General features: G+C 35.2%; 1 protein-coding gene across 1 annotated transcript in view; it reads left to right on the forward strand.

Annotated features, from left to right (window-relative positions):
• Positions 1 to 5,225: 5,225 nt before the first annotated feature.
• The window catches only part of LOC129218479 (attractin-like protein 1), a 117,024-nt gene continuing 109,590 nt past the window's right edge, over positions 5,226 to 12,659 (forward strand). The window contains exon 1 of the mRNA XM_054852760.1: positions 5,226 to 5,285. The gene's annotated coding sequence lies outside the window, so the exon portion shown is untranslated. The remainder of the gene's footprint in view (positions 5,286 to 12,659) is intronic.

Consider the following 12,659-nt stretch of genomic DNA (forward strand, 5'->3'; position numbering starts at 1 on the left):
GGTTTGGTACAATGAAAATGCATGATATTAAGCGGGATATTCTTTTAACCGATATTCTAATAAGCAGGCTCGACTGTAATGCTAAGCTCAACTTTTAGATTTAGTTTCAATATTGAAATTTTGATCAGCGGCAACCCTATGATTGGACCACTTTTGCTTGGGCAACCCTATGCCATCGGTTTTGTAATATTTTTACCTGTATTTTTTATATAACTTGTGTGGAAATCGATGAGTGTAAATTACTTATTTTTGGGCACCTTTTATCCCCTGGAATTAGTTCACACGCAACAAGTAGGCAACACTGCTTAAACGTTTCGTTTACAACTTTTACTCTTTATTTATGACTAGCAGTAGCCGCACGGCGATGCCCGCGCTAAGAAGTTAAAGGAAGTCCGTTGAGCAAAAGATATACATGTCCCCCTTCCCCCACCCCCTTCTGATGTGAGAGGATCATTTTTCTTTAACTAAAATGCTTACACACCTTTTCAAAAGACTTATTAAAGGCTATATGGAATTTTAAACTATTCACCAAAACACATAAAAATATTAACAGTAGCTTTAAAACTCAAAGTAATCCTTCAACTACATAGTTAATCGCTTAACACGCCAATTGACCACGCTACCGTAACCCTTCTCTTTAGCTAGTGAAGCGGTTTCCCCCCTGCAATTTAAAGTGTTTTGCCAAATAAACAATGCTAGAATATAAACGGCATAGTGAACAATCACAATTGAATAATACGACAAATCAAATTATTTACTTAGATAAGTAACTACCTTCAACTATAAGAACGAAAACAAACGTTGAAAAAATAAGGAAAACAAAACCCAGCAGAAAACTCCTTCAAAATCAAATTATGTACCTGATCATCGCAAAAAAAAGGCATTCAAAAATATATTTGCTGATCACAACAGCGTAGCATGGGCATGGTTCCTCGCAGCTATCGACACTTTTGGCCAGCGCCCTTTCGAAGAGTTAACTTACCCCGCCATCTATTAGGAATTCATAGAACTAAACTTACCTCGCCTTCTATTAGAAATTCATAGAACTAAAAAATTAATTAAACATTTAATTTGCAATTACTAATATTTCGGTCAATCTGATTAAAAAAAATATCCTACAGCCTCCTCATAAATGGTCTATTCAACACATTTTTTTTTTAAAAATTCGAACCAGTAGTTCCTGAGATTAGCGCGTTCAAACAAACACTCTTCAGTTTCATAATATTAGTACAGATATAAATTTTCCCGTTTTCATAGCATTTTTATTGCTGCTGCACTCCGATTAGTCAGAGCGTGATGTTATACAGCCTATAGCCTTTGCCAATGAATGGGCAATTTAACACAAAAAGAATTTTTCAATTCGAACCAGTTGTTCCTGAGATTGGCACGTTCAAACAAACTCTTCAGTTTTATGTTATTAGTTAATTATATTATTATAGTTAATTATTAAGAAAAATTAGACAATGATACGTATTTATATATATATATATTTTCACAAATCATTTTTAGCATCGCTTAGGATTTTCTCTGAAAAGTACCCTCGAGATTCCCTCATGGTTGACTCGAACGCAAGCCCACTTGATCGCGAAACCAGAGCGTTCAAGTCGCGCCACCGTGGACAAGAATGTTCTGCGTTCCAAGCATTTTTTATTATACTATAAATTTTCCCGTTTTCATAACATTTTTTATTGCTTCTCCACTCCTATTAGTCATAACGTGATGTTATGTAGCCTAAAGCCTTCCTCAATGAATGGACTATTCAATACAAAAAGAATTTTTCAATTTGAACTTCTAGTTCCTGAGATTAGCGCGTCCAAACAAACAAACTCTACTGCTTTATATTATTAAGTATGGATGGGTAATTCTCCAAACGCCTGACATTTTCCAATCACTTTTTTTTTAAATAAAAATTCTTAAAAACATATGAAAAAAAATTATACTTTCTCTATGTTCGAACTTATTAAGGGGAAAATAGAGAGAACTTACTTTAATTATGCTACACCCCTTAAAACAGAGGGTCAAATTTTCACACACCAGGTGATAATATGAGTTTTATCAAAGATTTTCAAAAACTAGTTATAGTAATAAAGAAACAATTGTAACCTAAAGCAAAAAGTATGTTATTGCGTGACAAAACAAGATGTATGTAAAACTTCCCTCAACGGACACTCCCAAATAACGAACATCTTTTCGAGCCGCAGTCCCTTTGTATAGTTTTTTCCACATTATTCACCCTGAATATATTACACTCCGAATAGCGGACAGTTATTTGAACAACAGAAACATTATTTTTCAATTGCTATATTAAAATTCTAAACCAACAAATTAATAACAATTTTTATATTAAGTTCTATTGATTGTTATTTCTAATTATTTTATTTAGAAAAGTATTTACCTAGTTCTAGAAAGCTATCCTCTAATTCATCCGAGTCAGAAATTTAAAGCAAGTTCATTTACCTATTCGAGCAACATTAAAATTAAACGAGCTGATGTGTGCATCACATGACTTCCTTTTACTCCAATTTAATGTCATTTTCCCATTACTGGCAATTTTAAAGTGATTCAATCGTTTGCTCCCTAAATATTATCAATAGTGGTTAAATATATAAACCAGATTTTAAAAAAAAAATTGCCAAATTTGTCGCCAAGTTGGCAACAAAAATTGGCGACCAAACTTGGCGAACAAAAGACTGGCGATATATCGCCAAGTGTCCGCCAAATTGTAACACCACTTGAGTTTACATTGAAATTAACAATGATTTCCCCCAAAAAGAGGCAAAAGACCCCTTTAGAAACACGCGAATGCAACCAAAAGGAGAAGTGCACACCTAGACCCCACTAGGAGGCTACGTACCAAATTTCAACTTTCTAGGACATACCGTTCTTGAGTTATACGACATATATCCGCACATCCGCATATACGCACATACGTATATACAGACGTCATGAGAAAACTCGTCGTAATTAACTCGGGAATCGTCAAAATGGATATTTCGCGTGTCTATACGTTTTTAGGCATTTATCCATGACAGGTCGAGTCGAAAAAAAAAACTCAGCATTCATTCGGGGGTGAGCAAAATGGAAATTAGGATCGATTTTTGAGTGAAAATTTTTTCGCGAATACAATACTTCCTTTTTTGTAAAAGGAAGTAAAAAATGAATAACCAACAAATCTATTTTTGAAAGATTCGTCTGAACAAGAAAACAAGGGGGAAAAAAAGAAGATTAAATAAATAGAATTTTTCTACTGATACATTTTTTTAATTTTTCGTTTGCTAAATTGAGCTTCAAAAATATATATATATATATAATCATATTTTCTAACTAATGTTTTGGAAATATATAAACTCTATTCTTCTTAATATAATACCAGTGCCACATAAATAATGCTAGGGGAGCTTTACTTTTTTTTTTTGCGCCAGGTGATGTGATATTTTGCGCCAGGAGAATGACATTTTTTTTGAGGGGTCGGCTAATCCAAATCCCTCTGGATCCGCTCTCGTATATGGGGGAGTACGAAATGTTATAGCCCCCACATCCGTTATTTACAGTGCTCAGGAGGAACAACTGCTGCTCTAACTTAGAAAACTAATGTATAAGTAGGAGACGATTCTGTTGTTTTTTGATGCTATTTTCATTACCCCTTGACCCGCCTCCCCCCCCAGAAAAGTTTGGAATAAAGGGCAACCCCCCCCCCCAAATCGAATTATGTTGTACTTAGCAAAACATCCATGTATGAGGCAGTGAGAAGCAAAAGGAAATGTAAGTGGACATCTTCAAGTTTTGAGTAACACATGTTTTAAATTGCGGTCCTAGGTAGACTTTCATTGAAATTCTTTTCTAAATCATGCTGTATAGCAACTACCACGGTTACTAGTACTATCTCTTGCCCCAACACAGAGGAGAGTTTCACCTGCCATTTGTATTGGTTATCTCCATGTTTTTAATTTTGGCCCTTTCATCCCTTTTTGCTTCTCACTGCCTCATATATGCTTCTGCTGTAGTACCTACTATAGTTCCACGAAATTGATTAAGTATTGAATTATCGGAAAAAAAGGCCTTTTACATTTCAAAGTTAGAAGAATAACACGTTCCCCAGCGGTGCCCACGAAGCGGGAGGAAGGGGGAGAGGGGGGGCGTGGTGCACGGGATTTTTTTTTCTTTTGAATTTTCTTTGTGGGTTTGTTTAAAGTTGTGATTTTCTTAATTTTTTTGGGGGGGGGGGGAGGAGGGGAGGCTCTCACTGTTGGGGGGGGGGGGGGGAGGTGGACTGCCGCAGCATTTGAGTGATGTGTGACATTGCTCTTGGGGGTGGGGGTCCCTGAGTTCCAAAACAGTTCGCGGCGTATTATTTAAAAAAACAAAAAAAAATCAAGAAAGTGAATATTTTCGATGTGGTCATAGTGTATCGAAAGTTACAGACCGTTACTTTAAGGTGTTTTCATTGAGGGGAGGGCGGGAGGGGGTCATCAGCCTTTTCTCTTATAAGTTGTTGAACTTGCTTTGTCAGCTGTCGATTACAGCGGCCTCTAGTCCGTAAAGAGCTAAGGAAGTCATTTAAAAAAGGAACTGCGCATATTTGGCACGTTATCGCTGCGCAGACGAAACTAGTCGTTCTTCTTCTTACATTACTTGATTACTTGCATTGTTTCGAACAAAAATTTTCATTTCTTAAAACAAAAATAAAGGAAATTGAAGAATGTGCACAAATATTCAAGTCAGAAAATAGTAACTGCTTTCTTATTCCTTTTGTTGCAGACGTTTTCGAAGCCACTTCTTTGACTAACATTTTTTTCAACACTGGAGAAAATTGTTTTTAATTTCAAAATATGCTTAATTTTTTAAAATCATGACTTGTTCAATAAACAATGATTTTAAATTAGAAATTGCAAATTAATTGCAAGAGTTGGTTTCGCTTTGTCTGACATACAGTTAAGAATACAGTTTAGTTAGTTTGGCGACAATTGCTGTGTTTTGGTTGGCAAACCTATTATGAGTGTTAGACTATGCTTGACGGTATAGTGCAGCAATGGGAGGGCGATGATGGAAAGTTTAATGGTTTTCTTTACGCATGGAAGCAAATTTAAGCTTCAAAGTTTCGTCACTTGCTTATATTTACTATTGAATTTAACATTCGCCCTCTTGATTTCTGTCGAATCTGCTGCTTTGACATCTTTTTCGTGTCACGAAGTGCAGTGTATTCACGGGGTTTGTAAAGACGGCCGTTGCATTTGCGAACAAGGGTGGCAAGGAAGTGGATGTCACCGTTGTGGTGGACGAGCAAAGTGAGTTTTTATGTTTACAAACATCTTTTTCTGTTGTGATTGTTTGTATTGTGTGAAGGAAAAAATACAACAGGAGGATTCATTAACCCTTAACTGGTGAAGTGAATTTTTTGTAACGTAAGCGGTGAGGTGAGGTCTATGTTACCCCAACATTACACTTGCACACTCCACAAAATTTAGAAAATTAAAGTGGAAACATTTTCCACTGATTCTTGTATTATTTTTTGTAAAAATGCCCTGAAACTACTGTAAGTGACATGTATATGTAAACATTACCGAACGTTAGAATGGTTGTGTAAATCACCTTACCTAACCAGATGATTTTCAGTTGCAAATTACGAATTAATTTCAAGAGTTGATTTCGCTTTGTCTTGCATACAATAAAAATTACAGTTTTGTGAGTTTGGAGACAAGGTGTAACTAGTGAGGTTTCTTAACTCCCAAGCGAAATTTAAATCCGAAAATATTTTTACTTAACATACTTGCGCTGTGGGTTCACATACACCCAAACTTGTTTTCATGAGGTGGATAGGGACGGAACATAAAAAAGATTGTTCGAAACTTCACGAGTAGCTATAAAAAATTGTTTTCGTAACACAGTTTTTTTTTATGCGGTAGATTTTGACCACACAAAAAGTCTCACCATAGAACATAACCCAAAATGTTTTTATATCAAAATAAACCAAGTGATGATAATTTTGCCAACTCCCGAAAAATTTCACAAAAAAGGACATTTTTAGGGGGTCACAGTGACTTCCCATCTGGATACCCCTGTTGTCACTTGAAGATACTACCTCCCCCTCATTTTATAAATAATTTCCTCTCATTTTGTAAATAATTTTCATATACCGCACTAAAAAAAGACCCCACAAAAACAGGTTTGGGTGCACCTTATTTTTTAGCAAAAAAGAAAGTGACTGAGTGTAAGAGAGCTAGTTAGCTTTGAATGCAGTCCATTATTTTGTTGTTGGTAGTACAATAAATCTCACCTTGCCAAAAGAGTTATAATTTTTCCCATTGTAGATTTTAGTTATATTTTTTGTATTTATTATTTCACAGTTAACTAATACTCTATCTTACATAGTATATAGATAGTGGAGCAGCCAGAAAATGTTTCTGGGAGGGGTTTTCAGAATCAAAAATTGTTGCTTTCTTATGGATTCATTTATAATGAAGAAACATACAATTTTTTTTCAAAGAGTTTCTATAGCATAGCAATTATTAATTCTCAACACTCATAGAAAACTAATTAATAATTCATACTGATATCGCTATGACTTTAAAATGAAGGACCTGGGGGAAAAGCACATTATACTTATCATTCGTTTTACTTGAATCTTGCATTCATTCTATGTGGGGTCTTTATGAATGTCAAATTTATATCCATAGAGCTGCTCATATTAAATATTACTTTGTTTATTTAAAAATTGGAAAATAATATGACTGCTTCCCGATCATTAAAAACAGTAAGATATTTTTTTGAAACCTATCCCGCTTAGAAAAACTTAATGTTTTTTCCCCCTGATTTGTGTGGGGAGGATGAATGTGTTTAAGTTCTGGGAGGGGTTTTAACCAGTGGCGTAGCTCCACTATTTGCCGCCTGAGGCGGATCCTCAATTTGTCGCTCTTTCGTTGTGAAATAGCTAATACATTAAACTGTCAAGGGTATTTAAATTAAAACTAGAAATTCAACTAAAGGAAAAAAAGATGTAATTATTTTCTACATACTTACAAAAGATAAAAAAGGAGGAGGAGGTGGCCCAAAAGTGGAGCAAATTGCTAAATTTATGTAAAAAATCATAAATTTAGTCCGTTTTTGGTGAAGTGAAAGAAAAGGGCGGGTTGGGTTTGCTTCAGATTTTTTTTTTTTCAAAACAAGTCTTTTAGTGTTTTTTGTTGACGTTAGGGGATTGGTGGGCACCGAAAGGAAATGGTTTTAAAACGTAGCTTAGGATACTTTGTGGAGAGAAGAAAATCAGGAATGGTTGGATACTCAAATTTGAAATTTTTCAGGCTCTGAAATATACAATTTTAGGCTATCTTTGGCAATGCAATTGCTTGTGTATTCCAAGGCAGTTATAAGCGTTATGGACCGGAGGGGTGCTGAGGTTTCTTACTGAAGTATTCTTTTTATTGAAATCAATTTTAAGGGTATCTTTGGTGATTTACTGGATTGGGGAAGGTTCAGCTTCTTTCTTTAAGAATTCTTTAGCACCAAAGTCTTAAAAACGCAATTCTAGGCTATCTTTGGTGACATTAAAGGGTTCCCTAACACCTAATGGCACCAAAAATGTTGCGAAGCCAGGCGGCTCTCTCATGGAAAATTTTTGTAATTAACGCCTGACTTTCGGCTTTGTTTGATATTAAGTTAGGAGCAAAAGGTGACAGAGGGAGTTTTCCTTCCCGAAATCTTTCTTCAAGCTGAAGTTCATTTTTGGCTATCTTTGAGAAGGAAGAATTAGAGAGCTCTACCACCCACCGAAATTTCTATGAGCAAAATTTTGGGCTATCTTTGGGTAGCTAGGCAAAGGTCTGAGAAGTTCAGCTTTCCTTCCATGGAAATTTTTCAAATTTAAGTTTCCAAAACACAGTTTTAATCTTTGGTGAAGTTAGATGAGGGGGGGGGGAGGGCATTAAGGTATCTTTCTCAGAAAAATTCCGAAACTGAAGTTCTAAAAACGTATTTTAAGCTATCTTTGATCAATTTAGGAGATAAAGCATAGTCAAGGTTCAAATAATATTTTAAAAAATTGATATTGAAGTATCAAGGTTTTAAAACTATAAATTTAGGCTATCTGTTGAGACTTTAGAAGAGAGAGTAGGAATTTGCTCCGGGAAAGTTTTCAGAATAAAAGTCCTAAATATGGACTTTTTGGCTGTGTTAGCTACATTGGAAGAAAAGACAGAGTTCGAGGTTCTACCCCAAAATTTTTAAACATTGAGGCCTAAAACCATATTTCTAAGCTATCTCTGGTGATATCAGGAAAAGAGATGAAAGATTCGAGAGCTCTCCCTCCTAAAAACATTTTGAAACTAGCTTTCAGACTGTTAGACTACAGAGTGGGGGTGGGAGAGGTTCTTGACCTGAATTATTTGAAACTGAATATGCTAAAAACTTTAGACTATGTTTGACCAAGTTGAGGGATCAAACCAAATGTTGAAAAATGAAATTCGCTTACCTTCCATATCCTCCATTCCATACATACCATTTCCAAACATATGATCTAAAGTTGTTGGATATATATTCTACTCTCAAAAGCGAGAAAACAGAAATCCATTAAAATTACTTTTTTTGAAATAGAGAACTCTTGTAATAAATGAGAAATCAAAGTAAATCCTGCAACATGTAAAGCCACCCCTGTGATAAGCAATAAACTGTTTCGTGTACTATTTTTCACCTTTCACTCTCTTTCTAAGAAAATCATAAAATCCAGTGTTAACTTTTTCTTACAACGATAATTGGAAAACATCATTGTTTTCTTCCTAAAAGAACATCTTGGTCTCATGACTGTCCACTGCCGCCCCTACAGAAAAAAACAAGGCATTGTACTGATATGCTATCAAGAAAGACTTTTGAAAGTTTTTGAAAGAAAGCAGAAAGTATTGCATAAAAGTAATTTTAATCTGGCAGGGACACAAAAGATTTTATTTTTGCCTACAGTAACGGATTTTAACCATAATTTCCTTATTTGAAAAATATGTTTATTTTTTCTACATCAAGAGGGTTAATTTGCCATCTCTCGAAAAAGTGCCGCTCAGGGCTGGCTGCCCCCTCCGCCCAACCATAGCTATGCCACTGGTTTGAAATCTAAAACCTTTCCTGTTGCTGCACCAGTGGGTGTAGATAATTTATAGGTTTGTGTTCAGATAGTTATATAATAGAAATGTTAAGATCTTTCTGTTAGCCTACAAAGTTTTTGTACTATTAAGGTACCGTATATACGTGCGTATAAGTCGAGAAATTTAACACAAAAAATTAATTTAGAAGTTAGAGGTCAACTCATACGCGAGGCAGGACTTTCGAAATTTTTTCCTGAAAAAGTCTTAGGGAAAAGAACCCTCAAAAACGTGGGACATTTTCCCAATTTCAGACCAACCCTTTTAAGCAGATGCTATAGAAGTAAATGCTTACACATTCTGCTATAATTTTACATGGTCTGATTGTGAAATAGACTAAATAATTACAGTAAACGGCCTACTACTTGAAAAGTGGGGGATTCGCCGTAATTGCAAATTTTCCCGATAATCGTGAATTAATGCTCATTGTTTAAAAAATAATGTGTAATATGGCTACAGTGCAGAATTTTATTGATATTTATTCAAAATAAAAGCAATAAGCAGCAAAAATCGTAACAGCAAAATTGAACCCTTTACAAAAATTGCGATTGCAAAAGTGAACTCTTTTTGTGCTAAAGAGAACTCTTTGTTCTAAAGAATAATAATCTGATGTTTTTTAACATAAAAATGTTCATTGCATTTCATTTTCCTCCGTTTTAAAACGTTCATTTTCAAAATTAACATTTACGGCAAAACATTCCCCATTTTTTTTCTGAAAGTAGGGGCTCAACTTATATGCAGGTTTTAGTTTTTTCCCCCGATTTTCCTCCTAAAAGTAGGAGGGTCAACTTATACGAGAGATCGACTAATATGAGAGTATATACCGTATATGGCTTAATATTGTATATGCAAGGCTTAATTTGCATGAAAGCTCGGTACCTGCTTTTTCAGTAGAAATAAAGCACTGGTGTATGCACGTTAACTGTGCAACTGTACTATTTCAGTTGCATTTGTGTAAAGGAACAACAAAACTCATTGGATGTTTTCGTTTGTCTGTCAACTTTTGTGGAGTACGCAGTGTTAGGAAAAGCAGTTGTTCACAGTTTGAACCCCAAAAATTTTGATTAAAGGCCTTGATTTCGAAACCTAGGTGCCAATTTTAATGCCTAAATTTTGATTGCATCAATACTTTTTGTTTCTGACTCTGTTTCTGTGAGGTTAAGACCATCATTAAAGTGAAGAATAAATTGTTTAATTGTTTACAATTATAATTTTTAAACACAATCAATTTTATGTTTACAGAATATTTTCTTCCAGCTATATATTTCAGATTTCTTTTATTACTGTTAGATTTTTTTTAATGTATTTTTTAAAAATATTGTAAGTATAGATTTGATTCAAGCATATAGATACAGACATGACAGAACTTATGGAAGCTAGTTAAGGCACTGTCAAAATGCATGTTTGGTTGCCTGCAAACTTGCACACATAAATGCATTACAGACATCGTGAACAAAAAAGTCGATATTTGTTTAGAGGTAATTAATAGCAAAATTTATATTCTTCAGTGATTGATTTTTCTGGAAGACACGAATCTTTCTCTTTGTACAAGGCAGTAAAAGGTGCTCTTTCTTATGTCAACGGAAAAGTATAAAATTTTAACCTAAAAGATTCTTGAGAGTGGACTAATTTATTTAAAAAAAAACACTTGAACTGAGCTCTTTTTTGGGGGGGGGGGGGGGGAATCAACTGAACATGGATATAACACAGTCAAACTTTGATGTCTCGCACCTCATTATCTTAAAAACCTTGATATCTTGGGGAGAAAAAGTTTTCCTCTGCAGTTCCCATATTAACTCTTATGTATTTGTAACTGAACCAACTGTTCGGCAAATGTCCAAGTGGTTGGTTTGCTTCCCAGATGTGGAGTGCATAGGAGTTGGTTAAACCAATGGGCTAAGTGTATGAACCTGGTACTTAAGGAAATTTGCGTGAAGCGTAGTATCAGGTTTATTGATGTGTGGAGTAAATGTAAACGTGATTGGATTGCTAGGGATGGCTTGCATCTGAGCTCTACAGGGGTCAAAATAGTTAGTGGTTTGGTTTTAGAGGATTCAGAATCAAAAAAACTAAGTTGGAATGGGGGGCATGGTTTAAGGAGCAGAATTCAAAAGGGGCTATTGGGATTTTAGTAGAAATGGAAATAGGGTGGCTAATAAGAGAAAAGATTTTATCAGTTGGGATTCAAATAATTGCGCAGCATTAAATAAAAGTAAGATGGGCTTACTTGAAGAAGTTTTTTACACAAATGCTCGTAGTATTAGGAAGGAGATGGAAGAATTGAAAAGCATAATAATAGACGAGAGGTTGGATATTATTGGAGATATCGAGACATGGGCTACCGAAAATGATGATGATTCATTATCTATTGCTGGGTATAATTTGTTTAGACAAGATAGAGTAGGTAAAAGAGGTGGTGGGGTTTTATTTTATGTCAGAGACACTTTAACTTGCAATGAATTGGTAATTAATGATAAACCTAATGAGGTTGATATGATTTGGCTGGAGTTGATGAGCAATAAGGGCAAAAAACTACATTTAGGGAACATTTATAGGCCACCCAACTTAAGCCAGGGCCAAGATGAACAGTTGTTTAGTATTATTACTGACATTACAAGCAAAGGGTTAGTCATAATGGGAGATTTTAATTTTCCAGGAATTGATTGGAATAATTTTTACCATAGTAATAGGAGAAGAGGAATTTTTGAAAATAATTGGTGACTGTTTCTTGCATCAAATTGTAACTCAGGGTACTCGACAGGATGTGATTTTGGATCCAGTTTTCTGTGATATGGATGGTTCCGTTCAGGGATTATGTGTAGGGGAACACATTGGAGACTGACCACTACAGTATTTAGGTTTGGGATTAAATTTGATACGCACAAAGTAGAGAATTTTAGGTTTGTGCCCAATTTCAGAAATACTGATTTTGTGGCACTTAGGCAGAGTTTGAAAGCAGTTTTTTCTTCTGGATTGGACAATAGCAATGTGAATCTTCAGTGGGCAGAGTTTAAGGAAAAGCTAGCGAAAACGGTTGGGGATCATGTTTCCTTTAGGATAAAGGGTGTCAACACTAAAATTTGGCCTATGTAGTTTTCCAGGGAAACTAAAGACACTCTAAATTACAAGCAAGCCGCTTTTCATAGGTTTAGAGAAACTGGTCACAATGCAGATAGGCTCCAATATTGTAAGGCAAGGCATAAATTTAAGTATTTGGTACGGATTCAGAAAAGAGAGTTGGAGCAAAGACTGGCAGATAACATAAACAGGAGTCCCAAGAGGTTTTTTGCATACGCTAATTCGGGGAAAGTTCGAAACAGTCATATTGGGCCACTGGTTGATGCACATTGCTAATGTTCTTAATAACTTTTTTTCGAGTGTTTTTAACGATAAATGTATCTCAACAGCCGACACCAACAAGATACAAGCTATAGTACAGCTTGAGGACTTTGTATTTTCCAGGGATGACGTTTTACTTCATTTGAAAAAAATTAAAGAGACTAAGGCTCTGGGACCAGATAATTTTATCCAAAAATT

This window comes from Uloborus diversus, chromosome 3, assembly GCF_026930045.1.
Source record: "Uloborus diversus isolate 005 chromosome 3, Udiv.v.3.1, whole genome shotgun sequence".
Classification (NCBI taxonomy): Eukaryota; Metazoa; Arthropoda; class Arachnida; order Araneae; family Uloboridae; genus Uloborus; species Uloborus diversus.